General features: G+C 48.7%; 1 pseudogene; it reads left to right on the forward strand.

The window, feature by feature from the left end:
• Nucleotides 1-6477: 6477 nt before the first annotated feature.
• On the forward strand, nt 6478-12828 carry LOC141580505 (phospholipid phosphatase 2-like; annotated as a pseudogene).
• Nucleotides 12829-17015: the final 4187 nt, after the last annotated feature.

Raw genomic sequence — 17015 nt, forward strand, 5'->3', positions numbered from 1 at the left:
TGGTGGATTCTGGCTCTGTTGCCCGGGCTGCAGTACAGTGATTCCATCCTGGCTCACTGCCTGCAACCTCTGCCTCCCTGGTTCAAGTGATTCTCCTGCCTTAGCCTACCGGGTAGCTAGGACTACAAGCACCCTACCACACCTAGCTAATTCTTGTATTTTTAGTAGAGACAGGGTTTCACCATGTTGTCCAGGCTGGTCTTGAGCTCCTGAGCTTAGGCAATCTGCCCACCTCAGCCTCCCAAAATGTAGGGATTACATGTGTGAGCCACGCTACTCGTCCCGCAAATGCATGTAATACACCTACCCTACCAAGCGTTGGATGTTAGCCCGGCCGACTTCAGGTTGAGAACAAATCGAACAGTACTAAAAGGAGAACAAAACCCACTCACCCTTCCCCACCTTGGATCATGACTTTGACATTTCAGGGGTCCAGCCTTCGTGAATGTTTGTAGAAATAGATAATAAACTTGGATAAATGTACCACCTGTAAGTGTACAATTCAGTGGCTTTTGGTAGCTTCACAATATTGTGCAACAATCACTACCATCTGTTTCTATACTTTCTCATCATCCCAAACAGAAATGCTGTCCTCGTGAAGCAATAGTTTACCTACTTTTAAATTTTTATTTACTTATTTATTTATTATGAGACCGAGTCTTTCTCTGTCTCCCAGGCTAGAGTACAATGGTGCAATCTCGGCTCACTGCTACTTCCACCTCTCAGGTTCTAAGCAATTCTCCTGCCACAGCCTCCGGAGTTGAGATTACAGGTGCATGCCACCACACCCAGCTAATTTTTGTATTTTTTGTAGAGATCGGGTTTCACCGTGTTGGTCATGCTGGTCTTGAACTCCTGACCTCGTCGCGATCCAGCCACCTCAGCCTCCCAAAGTGCTGGGATTACAGGCATAAGCCAAAATTTTTTATTTTTTAAGAGATGAGGTCCTGCTCTGTTACCCAGGCTGGAGTGCAGTGGCATAACTATAGCTCACTGCAGCCTCAATCTCCTGGGCTCAAGTGATCCCTCCTGCCTCAGCCTCCCAAGTAGATGGGACTACAGGTGCACACAATTTCATGTGGCTAATTTTTATCTTTTCTATAGAGACAGAGTGTCACTATGTTCCCAGGCTGATCTCAAACTCCTGGGTTCCAGCGATCCTCCCACCTCAGGCTTCTGAAGTACTGGGATTAAGGGCATGAGCCACTGCGCCTGGCCCTCATGCAATTTATTGAACACTATGCTAACAGTGAAAGACAGATTGTATCGGTACTGGAAGCACAGTGTCTACTGAATGTGATCATTTTTGTGCCATTGTAAAGTCAAAAAGCTGTGTGACCATCTGCACTTGCAACTACTGGTAGGCTTAACCACTTGGATTTTAGATCCAGAAACATCCAGACACCTCCTGCTGGGTGGGAGAAGGCTGTAGGGGTCAGAACTCTTAGCTGCTAGCGAGAGAAGCCCACTCGGGCTGAGTTTAAAAAGTGAGGTCGGGCACTGTGGTTTATGCCTGTAATCCCAGCACTTTGGGAGGTCGAGGTGGGTGGATCACCTGAGGTCAGGAGTTTGAAACCAGCCTGACCAACATGATGAAACCCTATCTTACTAAAAATACAAAACTTAGCCCGACATGGTGGCACGTGTCTCTAGTCCCAGCTACTTGGGAGGCTGAGGCAGGAAAATTGCTTGAACATGGGAGGTAGAGTTTGCAATGAGCCGAGATCATGCCATTGCACTCCAACCTGGGTGACAGAGCAAAACTCCATCTCTAGAAAAAAAACAAAAGAAAGAAAAGAAAATGAATTTGTGGACAGCTGAGAAAAATCGAGGAGACACAGAGACTAAAGATGACAGGCAGCCAGCTGGACAGCCACAGCCTCCTCAAGCCCAAACATGCAGAGGCTGGCCTAGGGGGGGTGACACAGAAATGGCCGGGCATGGTGGCTTATGCCTGTAATTCCAGCGTTTTAGAAGATCTAGGAGAGCAGATCACTTGAGACCAGGAGTTCAAGACCAGCCTGACCAATATGGTGAAACCGTTTCCACTAAAAACACAAAATTAGCCAGGCATGGTTGCAGGTGCCTGTAACTCCAGCTACTTGGGAGGTTGAGGCAGGAGAACTGCTTGAGCCTGGGAGGTGGAGGTTGCAGTGAGCTGAGATCACACCATTGGACTACAGTCTGATCAACACAGTGGCTCTTTCTCAAAAAAAAAAAAAGAAAGAAAGAAAAAAGAAAGAAAAAGAAAAAAAAAAGACACATAGAGACAATTTCTATTCAGAATTGTGAGTGAGTGTTTCTCCTTTTGGGGGCAATGTCAGGGGATTTCCAGGATCTGGGAGTGGGCACTGAGCATGTGGCTGAGAATCCTGGACAGCTGCAGCATCCAGATGTACTTAGCAGAGGAATCCAGGATGTGCCTGACTGGGGTATCGAAAAAGCTGTCAATTCCAGCTGGCTGTGGATGTTGATGCTATACATCTTGTCTATGAATTCTCCCATCAGAAGCTCTATCTAGTTAGAAAGGCAAAGAAGAAAAAAAATCATGCTCCCATTCCCCAAAGGAAAGGGCAAGGAGGCGGGAAGGTGGAAGGGAACTTCCTGGTGCTGCAGCCTGAATCTCCACTTGTGCTGCTGTCTTCCCCACTAGACTCTGGACTTCCAGAAGGGGCTGGAGATGGGCACAATGCCAGACCCTCCCTTCTCTCCAGAAGTGTTCCGCAACCCTGACATTCACAGTAATTGCTTCTTTCTGTTCATCTTTTTTTTGAGGCAGGTTCTTGCTCAGTCACCCAGGCTGGAGTGCAGTGGTGTGATCATGGCTCACTGCAGCCTTGACCTCTTAGGCACAAGTGATTGTCTCCCCTCAGCCTCCTGAGTAGCCAGGACTATAGGCGTGCACCACCATTCCTGGGTAATTTTTAAAAAACTTTTTTTTTTTTTTCCTGTAGAGACAGGGTCTTACTATGTTGCTAGGCTGGTCCCAAACTCCTGAGCACAAGCGATCCTCCCTTCTCGGCCTCCCAAAGTGTTTGGCGTTACAGGTGTGAGCCACCACACCTGGCGTCTTTGTGTTTCTTTAGAGTAGAGCCGTCCTAGTATGCATCTCTAGCCCATAACTGTTCCCCAGCATTGTTATGTCTTTTAAGCCTCTTTCAATCTCCCAAGCTGGTTGGCTGGGTGAGTCCTCACACCTGTAATCCTGATGTGATAGGATCATTTAAGTTCAGAGGTTTGAAACCAACCTGGACAACACAGGGAGACTTCTGTCTCTACAAAACCTAATTTTCTTCTTTTTTTTTTTAACCCTACCCAGGCTGCAGTGCAGTGGTGTGATCTCACCTCACTGCAACCTTCGCCTCCTGGGTTCAAGTCATTCTTCTGTTTCATCCTCCCAAGTAGCTGAGATTACAGGCACATGGGACCATGCCCAGCTAATTTTTGTACTTTTAATAGAGCTGGGGTTTCACCATGTTGGCTTGGCTGTCCTCAAACTCCTGACCTCAGGTGATCTGCCCACCTCAGTCTCTCAAAGTGCAAAGATTGGGATCACAGGTGTGAACAACCGTGCTTGGCCAAAAACTAAAATTTTAAAAAAGACAAAATTGACAAGTTTCTCCTCTATTCCTTTTCCTTTTTTGTTTTGTTTTTTTTGTTGTTGTTGTTGTTTTGTTTGTTTTTTGAGACAGAGTCTTGCTCTGCCACCCTGGCCAGAGTGCAATGGCACAATCTCAGCTCACTGCAACCTCCGACTCCCAGGTTCAAGTGATTCTCTTGCTTCAGCCTCCTGAATAGCTGGAATTACAGGCATGGTGCTACCACACCTGGCTAATTTTGGTATTTTTGGTAGAGATGGGGTTTCTCCATGTTGTCTGGCTGGTCTCAAACTCCTGACCTTGTGATCTGCCCACCTCGGCCTCCCAATGTGCTGGGATTACAGGCGTGAGCCTCCTTGCCTGGCCTTATCTCTTTTCTTTTCTATGGATTTTGGAAGACTCCACACTGTTGGGCCTGCAGCATTTCTCAAAGTTTCCCTGGTGCAGGTGAACCCATTCTCTGTCTTTTGTATTTGTGGCGTATTTGCGGCTGGATTTATGCTCACCCCATTAGATTAGAGTTTGTTCGTCTTGGCAAGATTCAGTGGGTGATGTGATTGATCTCTTATTGGTGATGAATACTATCCTATTGTCTCTCTTATTTTGTAATTTTTTAAATGAGTTTTTTAGAAATAGGGGTCTCATTTTGTCACCCAGTCTGGAGTGCAGTGACTCTACCATAGCTCCCTGAAGCCTCAAATTTCTGGGCTCAAGTGATCTGCACACTGCAGCCTCCTAAGTAGCTGAGACCACACACCACCACACCCAACTTTTTTTCTTTTTTGAGATGAAGTCTTGCTCTGTCGCCCAGGCTGGAGTACAGTGGCATGATCTCAGCCCATTGCAAACTCCGCCTCCCAGGTTAATGCAATTCTCCTGCCTCAGCACTCTGAGTAGGTGGAATTATAGGCAACCGCCACCACACCCAGCTAATATTCATATTTTTAGTAGAGATGGGCTTTCACCATGTAGGTCAGGCTAGTCTGGAACTCCTGACCTCAAGTGATCTGCCTGCCACAGCCTCCCCAAGTGCTAGGATTACAGATGTGTGCCATCGCACTGTACCTGGCCAATGCCCAGCATTTGCTTTTTTTAGACTGAGTGTTGTTTTGTCACCCAGGCTGGAGTGCAGTGGCGCAATCTCGGCTCACTGTAATCTCCGCCTCCTGGGTTGAAGCGATTCTGTTGCCTCAGCCTCCTGAGTAGCTAGAATTACAAGCACCCACCACGAGACCCAGCTAATTTTTGTGTTTTTAGTAGAGACGGGGTTTTGCCATATTGGCCAGGGTGGTCTTGAACTGATCTAGTGATCCACCCACCTCAACCTCCCAAAGTGCTGGGATTCAAGGCTTGAGCCACCACGCCTGGTACCTAATTCCTATTCACTGGTCATGGATGGGAGCTATGGAACCTTTCCCCAGAATACATGCTGACCCCATCAGAACTTCAGGATTCGGTCTCCTAAGAGATGTTCCTCTGTGTTTGCTACACACCCAAATAATCCATCTCAGTCCACTGTCAGACAACTTCCAGGAATGACAGTGGCTGTAGTCTAGCTGAAGAAACACTGAAGTAGGAGTCAGCAGACCCCAGGACTCTTTTGACTCAGCCGCTAACAACTTAATGTGGCCTTGGGAAAAAAAAAAAAAAAGTTGGAGCAACCACGCCTGTAATACCAGCATCTTGGGAGGTCGATGTGGGAGGATTGCTTGAGCCCAGGAGTTTGAGAGCAGCCTGGGCAACATAGCAAGACCCCATATCTACAAAAAATTTCAAACATTTTTCCAGGTGTCGCAGTGTCCCCCTGTAGTCCCAGCTACTCAGGAGGCTAAAGTGGGAGGGTCACTTGAGTCCCAGAGGTCAAGACTGCAGTGAGCTAAGGTCATGCCACTACACTCAAGCTTGGGCTTCAAAATGAGACACTGTCTCAGGAAAAAAAAGCTGGAGCTTTTGTTTCACATTTGTAAAAGGTAAATGATATTATCTCCTTCATGGAGTTACTGTGAGGATGGAAATACAATTATTTTTCTTTCCTCTCCTTTTAGAAATACAATGAGATAGGCATAGTGGCCAGGTGAGGTGGCTCATGCCTGTAATCCCAGCACTTTGGGAGGCTGAGGTGGGTGGATCACCTGAGGTCAGGAGTTCAAGACCAGTCTGGCCAACATGGTGAAACCCTGACTCCACTAAAACTACAAAAATTAGCCCAGTGTGGTGGCATGTGCCTACAATCTCAGCTACTCGGGAAGCTGAGGCAGGAGAATTGCTTGAACCTGGGAGGTGGAGGTTGTAGTGAGCCGAGATCATCCCACTGCACTCCAGCCTAAGAGACAGAGCAAGACTCCATCTCCAAAAACAAAAACCAAAACCCGGTGTGGTGGCTCATCCCTGTAATCTCAGCACTTTGGGAGGCCGAGTTGAATGGATCACCTGAGGTCAGGAGTTCAAGACCAGCCTGACCAACATGCAGAAACCCCACCTCTACTAAAAATACAAAATTAGACAAGCATGATGGCATGTGTCTGTAATCGCAGCTACTTGGGAGGCTGAGGCAGAAGAATTGCTTCAACTTGGGAAGCAGAGGTTGCAGTGAGCTGAGATTGCACTCCAGCATGGACAACGAGAAGTAAACTCTGTCTCAAAGAAAATAATAATAATTAGATAGGTATAGGCCCTGCGCGTCAGTGGGATTCGAAACCCTGCGCCTCGGGCGGGGGAGACACTTGGAGAGAAAAGCTGAGTCCCAGGCTTCGGGACCTCGGGAGACCGAAACCTGTCCCGCGGGTTATTGGGCCAGGTGGCGGAAGCAGCGCCCGGAGGCCTCCCGCCAGGGTCCCGGAAACAAAGGCCAAGTGTTTGCTCTGTGGCTGAAGGAACAATGGCGTCGCGGATCTGTCCCCGCGGGGGGGTGGGTGGCGGGGGGCGGGGGTGCGCTCCTCCCCAGCGCATTTCCTGGTTCTCTGGCCAAGCCCTCTGAACTCCGAAGTAGACCCTTGTTGGGGGGGGCCAGGGGACAGCACGAGGTCTCCGTGGGGTGTCTGCCAGGCCTGTGTGCCATGTCCCGAGCAGCTGTGCTGTCAGTTACTTAAACCTGTGTGTGTGCACTTTCTGGTTGCCAGGCCCCCAGCAGCATGCAGATAACCGAAACGGTTCCGTAAATGGCCTGTGAGGGAGGGGCAGCCGCGCGGAGTCGCCTGCTGGAGGCCGCACAGCCGGGAGGTGCCGCCGGGGTGGGGTTGGGTGTGGCTGCTGCGTGCCAAGGGTGGCGGCCAGGCCGAGGGCACCTCCATTCTGGAAGCTGCGGCCCGTCACAGTGCAGTCCACAGGTTCCAGACAGGGCTGTGGGGGCAGTGTGAGGGCGGGAAGGCTCCCGGGGGTCAAAGGAAGAGAAGGTGCCTCTTCTGGGGACCCCAGGGTGAGCTTTCCAGGCAGAGGGAAGCCCGGGGCCGGTTGTCATGGGGATATCTGAGTCTCTAGCTGGAGTTACTTGGGGCAGGGAGGTCGGAAACGGAGGCCAACCGGTGTGAGCCTCCGCCTGCTGAGAACCGCGGGGAGAGGCTGCAGTCCTGTGACCCTGACCTTCCACCGCAGGGCAATTGCAGGAGCCTCCTCCCTGGTCTCTGCTGTCACTCACAGCCGCGCCAGCCGCCCCTGCGCCCCAGCAGAAGCCGGGCTCTTACAGCGCATCCCGCTCTGCCCCAGCGCTCGCCTCTCCAGGCACCGTCTAGGCTCTGGGCCCCTGCACTGCCCGTTCTGTTCTGCATTCCCTCCACCTTTTCTGCCCTGTGAGGCAGACCTCTGCTGTCTTCACTGCTTTATTTCCCCAGACTCAGCCAGCATCGAAGGCGTGCCATGTCCTAGGACCCTTGCAGCTGGCATGCAGGGAGGAGTGTGAGGCTCCCTGTCCCTCCTCAGACTCTCAGAATTCAGAAAAGCCACGCTTTTTTGTCCTTGCCCTGCTGGGCCAAAGACGGCCTGCCTTCGTTATTCTCTGGGGTAGACACCCTGCGCTTTTGTTGTGCACCTGCTGAGTGGAACAGGGAGCTGCCCTGGGCCCTGCCCTCTGTAGCTGACTCCGGCTTCCCTGGCCACCCTGAGCCCAGCAGGGCCCCGGGAGCCCTAGTGCTATGTGACACCTTCCGCAAGTGTGGAATTGACAAGAATGTGCTTTTCGTCCCTGAGTTACCGTGTGGCTGGCATGTGCCCTGGCACGAGGGTCAGTGGCGGGCAGGGGCGAGCAGGAAGGCACCTCCGCTGTGCCCCTGCTTTTGCCTTTTCCTGACTTCTCTGGCCAGCTCTTAGGTTGAAATAAGTCCTGCCTGTTTTAACAGATGTTTATTAAACATCTGCGCTGGCCAGGCTCTGAGCAGCCTCCAGGGTCTCTGTCCTAAACACTATAGACTGCTGGTGCTGGCGGGTGGAGGCGGGGAGATTAAGTTCAGTGTCCCACAGGTGACTGCATAATTCCACATGGGGCAATGGGGAGAAAGAGCAGACCTTCCCTTTTATTTTTATTTATTTATTTATTTATTTTCTTTTAATAAATTGAGACAGAGTCTCGCCCTGTTGCCAGGCTGGAGTGTAGTGGCACGATCCCGGCTCACTTCAACTTCCATTTTCCGGTTTCAAGCAATTTTTCTGCCTCAGCCTCCCAAGTAGCTGGATTACAGGCACACACCACCACGCACGGCTAAACAGACCCTTCCTTTTGTGAGAGGGACGCCGGGGGGGTCAGCCGGGAGGAGAGATGAAACTGAGCAGAAGTGAGAGTCACTTTGGTGCCCGGCACGTTGTCTCACACCTGTAATCTCGGCACTTTGGGAGGCTGAGGCTGGGGGGTCACTCTAGCCTGGGAGTTTGTGACTGGCCTGGTCAGCATCAGACCCCTGTCTCTACTTTTAAAAATAAAAATAAGATATTTCGGGCAGAGAGAAGTACCTGTGCAAAGGCCCAGAGGTGAGTGTTTGCCCGGTTTTTTCTTTTTCTTTTTTTTTTTTTTTTTGAGACGGAGTTTTGCTCTTGTTACCCAGGCTGGAGTGCAATGGCAGGGTCTCCGCTCACTGTAACCTCCACCTCCTGGGTTCAGGCAATTCTCCTGCCTCAGCCTGCTGAGTAGCTGGGATTACAGGCACGCACCACTATGCCCAGCTGAGTTTTTTGTATTTTTAGTAGAGACGGGGTTTCACCATGTTGACCAGGATGGTCTCAATCTCTTGACCTCGTGATCCACCCGCCTCAGCCTCCCAAAGTGCTGGGATTACAGGCTTGAGCCACCGTGCCCGGCCTTGCCCGGTTTTTCAAGGAGCAGAGGGAGGGTGTGAGGGGGAGAGGGCCTGGAGAGTTCCCGCTCATCTGAGGGTGATGGGAAAGGAGTGTCACTTGGGCCTCCCACGTGCTGTGAGAAAAGCTCTTCCTTGTTGGTGGGAGGCCTCGAGGCCAAGGCGGGTGTGGGGGCCCCATGGCCCAGCTGGTTGGAGAACCTCACAGCTCCCAGGCCCTTCTCCCCATCCAGCCTCCCTGTCCTTTGCTGTCCTGTCGCTGGTGAACACCCTGTATAACCGAGGATTTGACTGTGGGGATGACTCCATCCGGTACCCCTATCGTCCAGACACCATCACCCTTGGGCTCTGGCTGGGGTCACCACCACGGCCACCGTCATCCTTGTAAGGCAGGAGGGGTTCAGAGGGACAGGTAGGGGGCAGGATGGGGTACAGCCTAACCCTGGGTTCCTGATGGGGGTGGCCTGGAGGTCTATGGGGGTCTGGGGGACACAGCCTTGCCCCGAGTGGTACTTGTGGGTAATAGGAACCCCGTTTTGTGTTTTGAGATGGAGTTTTGCTCTTGTTGCCCAGTCTGGAGTGCAATGGCAGGATCTCCGCTCACTGTAACCTCCGCCTCCTGGGTTCAAGTGATTCCCTTGCCTCAGTCTCCCCAGTAGCTGGGACTACAGGCGTGCTAATTTTTGTATTTTTAGTAGAGACAGGTTTCACCATGTTGGTCAGGTTGGTCTTGAACGCCCGACCTCAGGTGATACTCCCGCCTCAGCCTCCCACAGTGCTGGGCTGGCAGGTGTGAGCCACCGAGCCCAGCTAGGGCACCTTTAGAGTCCCCAGCTCTGCAGCAGCCTTGGGGAGGCCCGTGGGGAGGACTGAGGCCCACTAAGGGCCCATGGGCTGACCAGGACCCCCTCTGGTCACCACGGCTGCCCCCCACACAGGTCTCGGCGGGAGAAGCCTACATGGTGCCCACAGACCGGCTCTATTCCTGCTCTGACTTCAATAATTACATGGCTGTCGTGTACAAGGTGCTGGGGACCTTCCTCTTCGGGGCGGCTGTGAGCCAGTCTCTGACGTACCTGGCCAAGTACATGATCGGCCACCTGCACCCCAACTTCCTGGCCATCTGTGACCCCGAGTGGAGCTGGGTCAACTGCTCGGTCTACGTGCAGCTGGAGAGCGTGTGCAGGGGAAACGCTGCTGGCGTCACTGAGGCCAGGTGAGTGTGGACGAGCAGCCTTCACTCTGGGGACAGTGGGAATTGAAGAAGCCGCAGAAGCCAGATGATTAGGAGCCAGCAGGCAGGGGGTCAGGCAGGAGTGGGGCCTCAGGGCTCCAGGTGCCCCGCAGACAGCAGGAGGCCGCGGGGAGCCTGCTGTCTCCCTTGAGTCTCAGCCCTGCCCTCTTCTGCGCTGTCATCTCCTTCTTCTTTTTTTTTTAAAGATGGGGTTTCACCATGGTGGCCAGGCTGGTCTTGAATTCCTGACCACAGGTGATCCACCCACCTTGGCCTCCCAAAGTGCTAGGATTACAGGCGTAGGCCACCGCGCCCAGCCATGCGCTGTCTTCTTACCATTTCTACTGATAGGTCCTTAAATGTTTCAACTCATCGTTGTCCTTTTTAAAAAAATCAAAATATTGACTGACAAGCCTAGGGTCATGTCAGACCAAAATAAATAAATAAACAAATAAATAAATAAATAAATAAATCAAAATAAAATTTGTATAAGATAAGTCACCATTTCTTCCATTTTAATGTGTACAGTTCATTTTTAGTACATTCACAATGCTGTACAGGCATCTCCTCTACCTAATTCCAGAATCTTTTCATCTCATCAGAAGGAAACCCCGCAGCATAGGTAACATGGCAAAACCCCGTCTCTATGACAAATCAAAAAATTAGGCCGAGCTAGGTGGCTCATGCCTATAATCCCCGCACTTTGGGAGGCTGAGGCGGGCAGATTACCTGAGGTTGGGAGTTCGAGACCAGCCTGGCGAACATGGAGAAATCCTGTCTCTACTAAAAATACAAAATTAGCCAGGCATGGTGGCACACACTTGTAATCCCAGCGAATACCACACCATGAGCAAGAGAACCCTGCAGTGCTCTAGTTGCCATCACGGGAGTGTTGCCAGGACGCTATGGGCAAGAGGGTCTTGCAGTGCCCCAGCGGCCAGCAGGGGGCGTGACCCCACTACACCAAGAGTAAGAGTGCCCAGCAGCACAGGCACCACACTGTGAGCAAGAGGATGTAGCACTGCCCTGTTTGCCAGCAGCGGGCATATTGCCACTACACTGAGCAAGAGGGCCCTGCAGGGCTCCAGCTGCCAGCAGGTGATGCCGGTCACCACACTGTCAGAGGGCCCTGCAGCGGACCTAGCCAGAAGCGGGCGTGGGCACAGCATCGTGAGCAAGAGGGCCCTGCAGTGCAGGCCCCCAGTAGGGGCCCCCACACCCACCTTTCAGATTCTTGAGGCTCCTCCACCGGTGTGCATCCTGTCACACCACCTGCGTGCATTGAGTCACAGCGGTCTGCAGAGTTGCGTTCTCCTCCTTACAGAACTGGGGGGCATTGTGAGGGTGGAACTGCGTCCTCCTCAGCACACACCTTGGGGCGGGGTTCTTACTGCAAGAGGGGCTTGCGGTGGCCCCAGCTGCCATCAGGGGGGTGCAGACACAGGACCATGAGCAAGAGGGCCCCCACCGCCTGGCCACCAGCAAGGGGCGCCCGAGCATGCCTTTTCAGTGGGCATCAGGGCGCCGGCGTGCATCGCGTCAGGGCAATCTGCGGAGCTGCGTTCTCCACGGCACAGACGTAGCGGGCACAGCCTCGGTTTGGGACAACTCTGGGCCGTGTTCACGGTGAGTAAAATCCTCCCTGTTTGCATTCCTGACTGCTGAGGGTCAGAGACTAGTACGAAGAGCTCTGTGTGGGAAACTGGACACGAAAAGCCCCTCTGAACCCTCCGCACCTGGGTTCTCCCGCCCAAGGCCAGGCGGCTGCGGTGTGAGGTGCACCCAGCAGCCTCAGAAGACAAATGGAGCGTTCCCGAGGCAGAGATGGCCTCTGAAATACGGATACAATAACCCCAGTGCTCAGGTAGGAAACACCTAATGCTAATGCAAGGCCTCAGTCCAAACATGTTACTATAAAATCCGCACTAGTCATGCGGCCCTGCCAGTACCGCAGTTTCAATACTCAACACGGACATATCAGTGCAAACGTAGAAACTAACGTATGGTTAGGGTTTAGGGTGAGGATTAGGGCTAGCGGATAGGGTTAGAGTTCGGGGTTACCAGTTAGGGGTTAGGATACAGGGGTTAGAAAAATTTTAGGCCAAATAAATTTAAACAGTTTGAGCACAGGAATGATTCACGAATCATGCCTGAAGCAGGAGAATGGAAAAAAGGGCTTGGGGTTTCGAGCTTTTAGTGGAGGCAGCTGAGTGAGGTTTCTCGTTGGCTCCAGCTGGGCGACCGCCGGTTGTGGGGATGGTTCCCTCAGCGTCCCTAATCATACAGCCAGCTGGCAGCTGGGCTTTTTGTTATTGACTGGTTGGTTGGTTAATGTTTTTAAGTCAGTTTAAATGACTCCAAGTTTGGTTTCCATTTGCTTAGGCAAGACCTCAGGCTAACGGCTTCTTCCTTCTTTGCTTTAATGTATCAGAACCATAATTCATTTTCATTTTACTTTACTGACATTAACAAAAGTAAGTTTTTTGTTGTTGTTGTTGTTGTTATTGAGAAAGTCGGTTTTCTTGGCAACCTACTTCTGTTGGTGCATAAAATAATGTTTGTTAATCATTAGCATCTTAGATTAGATGAAATGTGTTAACTCTATTAAGCTTTGTTATTAAACCATAACAGGAGTTCAGTTGCTTTTTTTTTCCTCCTAGGCTGTAACCATTTAAAACACAGTGATGCATCTCCTAACGATGTGGATACTTTCTGAGAAATGTGTCCTTAGTGATTTCATCTTTGTGCACACACCATCGAGCGTCCTTATAAAACCTGGATGGTGTAAGTGATATAGTATAGCTTCTGGCTTTCAGGCTACATACCATACCTGTATAGCTCATCTCTGTACTGAATGCTGTAGTCAAATGTCACACCATGGTGATTGTGGATTGTGATCCCTAAATATCTGAGTCAGGTCTCAGTCAAGTAGAAAGCTTATTTCGCCAAGGTTATGGACATACCCATGACACAGCCTCAGGAGGTCCTGACAACATGGGCCCAAGGTGGTCAGGGTAGAGCTTGCTTTTATATATTTTAGAGAGACATGAGACACCAATCAATATGTGCAAGATGTAAAGTCATTCGGTTCAGTGAGGTGGAACAACTGGAGGTAGGAAGGCGGGATGGGGGGTGGTTCTAGGTCAGAAGTAGATAAAACAAAAGTTGCATTCTTTTGAATTTTTTGATCAGCCTTCCACTGAATACAATTTAGTCTGGTTCAGTGAATGTGCATTTTTACACATACAGTAGGGCAGAGGAATGGTGTGATCTTGGCCCAGCACACCCACCTCCTCCCTGGTTTAAGCGATTGTCTTGCCGCATCCTCCTCAGTAGCTGGGATTACAGGCATGCACCACCAAGCCTGGGTAATTTTTTTATTTTTAGTAGAGATGGGGTTTCTCCGTGTTTGTCAGGCGGGTCTCGAGCTCCCTACCTCAGATTATCCACCTGCTTTGGCCCCTCACAGTGTTGGGATTATAGGCATGAGCCACCGTGCCTGGTCAGGAAGCTTATTTTGATTCTGATATTGTCAACTGTATTTCAGGTATAACTTATTTTCCTTGGAGCGTTAAATACTGCATTGGTATTGTATTACAGAAATAAAACACAGATCCCTTTTTATCACCTTCATTGCTAGTGATATTGACAACTAAATTTAGATGCATTCCAGAGTCTGGGCTTCCAGTAATTCTTAGCAATCCTCTAAAGGTAAATTACTTTTTCTCACGAGACACAGTGACATCTAAAGTCGCATTGATTGTCCTGCCACTTTTGTTTCTCTAGTTTCATCGATTACTTCAAAGCATCTTTGGGGGGATAACTTTGACTAACCCTTTAAACTTTTCAGTATTAGAAAGCATCATCATGAAACATTGAATAATTGTGGTCACAAATTCCCTTTACAGTCTTTCTTTGAATATTTTGTCCAGTGGCAAATATTTGCTTTTGTTGTATTGTAGCTAAAAGGAATTCTGGGAAACAAAACAAAGAGAAGCATTCATTATAATAAGTGATTCAGTCACAATCAATTGCTATTTTAATTTTTTTTAAAACGTCCTGCTGTAAATTGAAATAGTGTCCAGGCCGGGTGCGGTGGCTCAAGCCTGTAATCCCAGCACTTTGGGAGGCCGAGGCGGGTGGATCACAAGGTCAAGAGATCAAGATCATCCTGGTCAACATGGTAAAACCCCGTCTCTACTAAAAATACAAAAATTAGCTGGGCGTGGTGGCGCGTGCCTGTAATCCCAGCTACTCAGGAGGCTGAGGCAGGAGAATTGCCTGAGCCCAGGAGGCGGAGGTTGCGGTGAGCCGAGATCGTGCCATTGCACTCCAGCCTGGGTAACAAGAGCGAAACTCCATCTCAAAAAAAAAAAAAAAAAAGGAAAAGAAATAGTGTCCAAAATCTGAATTCTTTCCTTGGTTCTAAGGTGACCAGATTTCCTAGAGAGTGAACCACACCACCAGAAAAAAGATATAAATATGTTTACATGGATGTGTTATTTTAACATAAATCTTGTAAAATAGGCATTTCATTGAAATTATATATGTTTGCATAAATTACTTTGCAGCATCATGAATGCCCTTGTTTTGAAAAGTAGGAGTAGTTAGTGTCAATTACTACTTATTATTAGTACAAATAATTAAGGAGATATTTTAAAAAATTACAATTTTTAAATAAAGGCTTTATTTTAAATTAGTTTTAGAATCACACCGAAATTGGGAGGAAAATGCAGATTTCCTGTGTGGACCCGAACTAGTTTCCCCTCGTATAAACATATCAACATGTATGAGATATTTTGTTAACAATATATATATATTTTTTTGAGATGGAGTCTTTCTTGCTCTGTAACCCATGTTGGAGTGCAATGGCACGATACTGGCTCATTGCACCCTCTACCTCCAATGTTTAAGCGATTCTCCTGCTTCAGCCTCCCAAGCAGCTGGGATTACAGGTGCCCACCAGCACGCGTGGCTAATTTTTTGTATTTTTAGTAGAGACGGGTTTCGCCATGTTGGCCAGGCTGGTCTGGAACTCTGACCTCAGAATATTTACCCATGTAAGCCTTCGAAAGATGTGGGATGACAGGCATGAGCCACCATGTCCAGCCTACTATCAGTATATTTGCTTCGGTTAGGTATCTGTTCAGATATTTACCCAGTTTTAAAATCACATATGTGTTTTGTAATTATCTTCTCGCATCTCTCTTTTCTTTTTGTTCTCTGCATACAGTTTTGCACAGTAGAATACTTAGTTTTATGAAGTCCGTTATCAATATTTTCATGAATTGGCATTTGATGTTTTGTGTTACAAGTCAACACCAAACTCAACGTCATATAGATTTTCTTTTAGATTTTTTTATAGTTTTGCATTTAAAATTACAGTCTCTGGACTATTTTGAGTAGGTTTTTGTTTTTCTTAATTTGTGTATATATTCTTTTGATTCTACATGGCTTCCAAAGTCTTCCATCACCGTCTTTGGGAAGGAATGGCTACAGTGGGCTTCATTTTGGTTTGAATTTCTAAAATTATTACATTGAGTAAACTCAATATTGAATTTTATAGGTATTTCAGGACAGCCAGGCGGGGGTGCACGTCTGCTGAGAAACTGAGCAAGAGTATCTGTGCTGAGCTCTGGTGCCACCAGAGGGCGCACGAACCCACCCCTGACCAACTTCCCTCTGAGGTGCCCGAAGACTTCCTCGGGGCAGCACGACGGTGGTGTCAACTAAGTCTTGTTCATTGGTGAGTAAAAGGCTTCCTTTCCACGGCCCTGAGTGCAGAGAAGAGAGTCTTTAGAGTACTCAGCAAAGGAAGAAATTCATCTAGAAAAATGAAATCCCCAAATCCCATCATTACGACTACATCCTGATATCATTGTCAATATCCAGACACAGTGGCTGCTAAGATCTGTTCTCACAGTGGCCTCTAATATAATAATCACACCGTGCCCTAACATTACTATGATATCCAGACCGTACCCTAACACCAACATAATATCCACACCAATATAATATTCTAACGTTAATCTGATATCCACACTGTTGCTTCTAATGCTAATGTAATACTATCCATATGGTTCCCTGATGTTAATGTAATATCTGCACTGTTCTCCAACACCAATATAATATGTACACCATGCCCTAACACTAATATCCACACTGTGCAGTAAAACTAATGTGTCCACACAGCAGCCTCTAATACTAATAAGTATAATAATATCTACTAAGTGGAGTTGGTTGACATTGAGGCTTTTATAAGGGTTCACAGCTTTGGATGAAGAGTAGCCTCTATAGTGGATTTTGGTGACGTCTCTGCTTTTCTGGCATAGTATTGATATGGTTGTTTTAAAAAGTAATTTACTTTTTAATAATGTCATACTTCTAGGAAACTTCCAGTAGCAGTGCAAAATATAACCTGTTTCTTTTCTTAGAGTCCCCACCAGTTATTGCTGTACCAGATTTGCAACATCCCACAAAATACTCCGGTACATTTTATCCAAAGTGTGGAAACTCTCCTAGGTTACCACCACATAACCCCTAGATCAAGAAATCAGCATGGTTCCTACATGATAATTCAGTTCACAAACTCATTTAACTTTTACCTCTTGCCCCGCTTGGGAGTATAATATGTTTTTTCATTCTGATCCAGTTTTCCTGACACTGTTTCCAAGACTTTCCTGCATATTTATGATCTTGACACATTTAAAGAGCATACAAGTTTTTGTTTGAACACCTGTTTTCAGGTCTTTGAGGCATATAGCTAGGAATGGAATCACTGAGTCATACGGTAAATCTACTTGCAACCGTTTGAAGAAACTTCAAATTAGTTCCCAGGGCTCATCCCTCACTTCTATCACATTCACGGAGAAGGCTTCCCTGATTACCTTATCCGCCACCACC

This window comes from Saimiri boliviensis, chromosome 12, assembly GCF_048565385.1.
Source record: "Saimiri boliviensis isolate mSaiBol1 chromosome 12, mSaiBol1.pri, whole genome shotgun sequence".
Lineage (NCBI taxonomy): Eukaryota > Metazoa > Chordata > Mammalia > Primates > Cebidae > Saimiri > Saimiri boliviensis.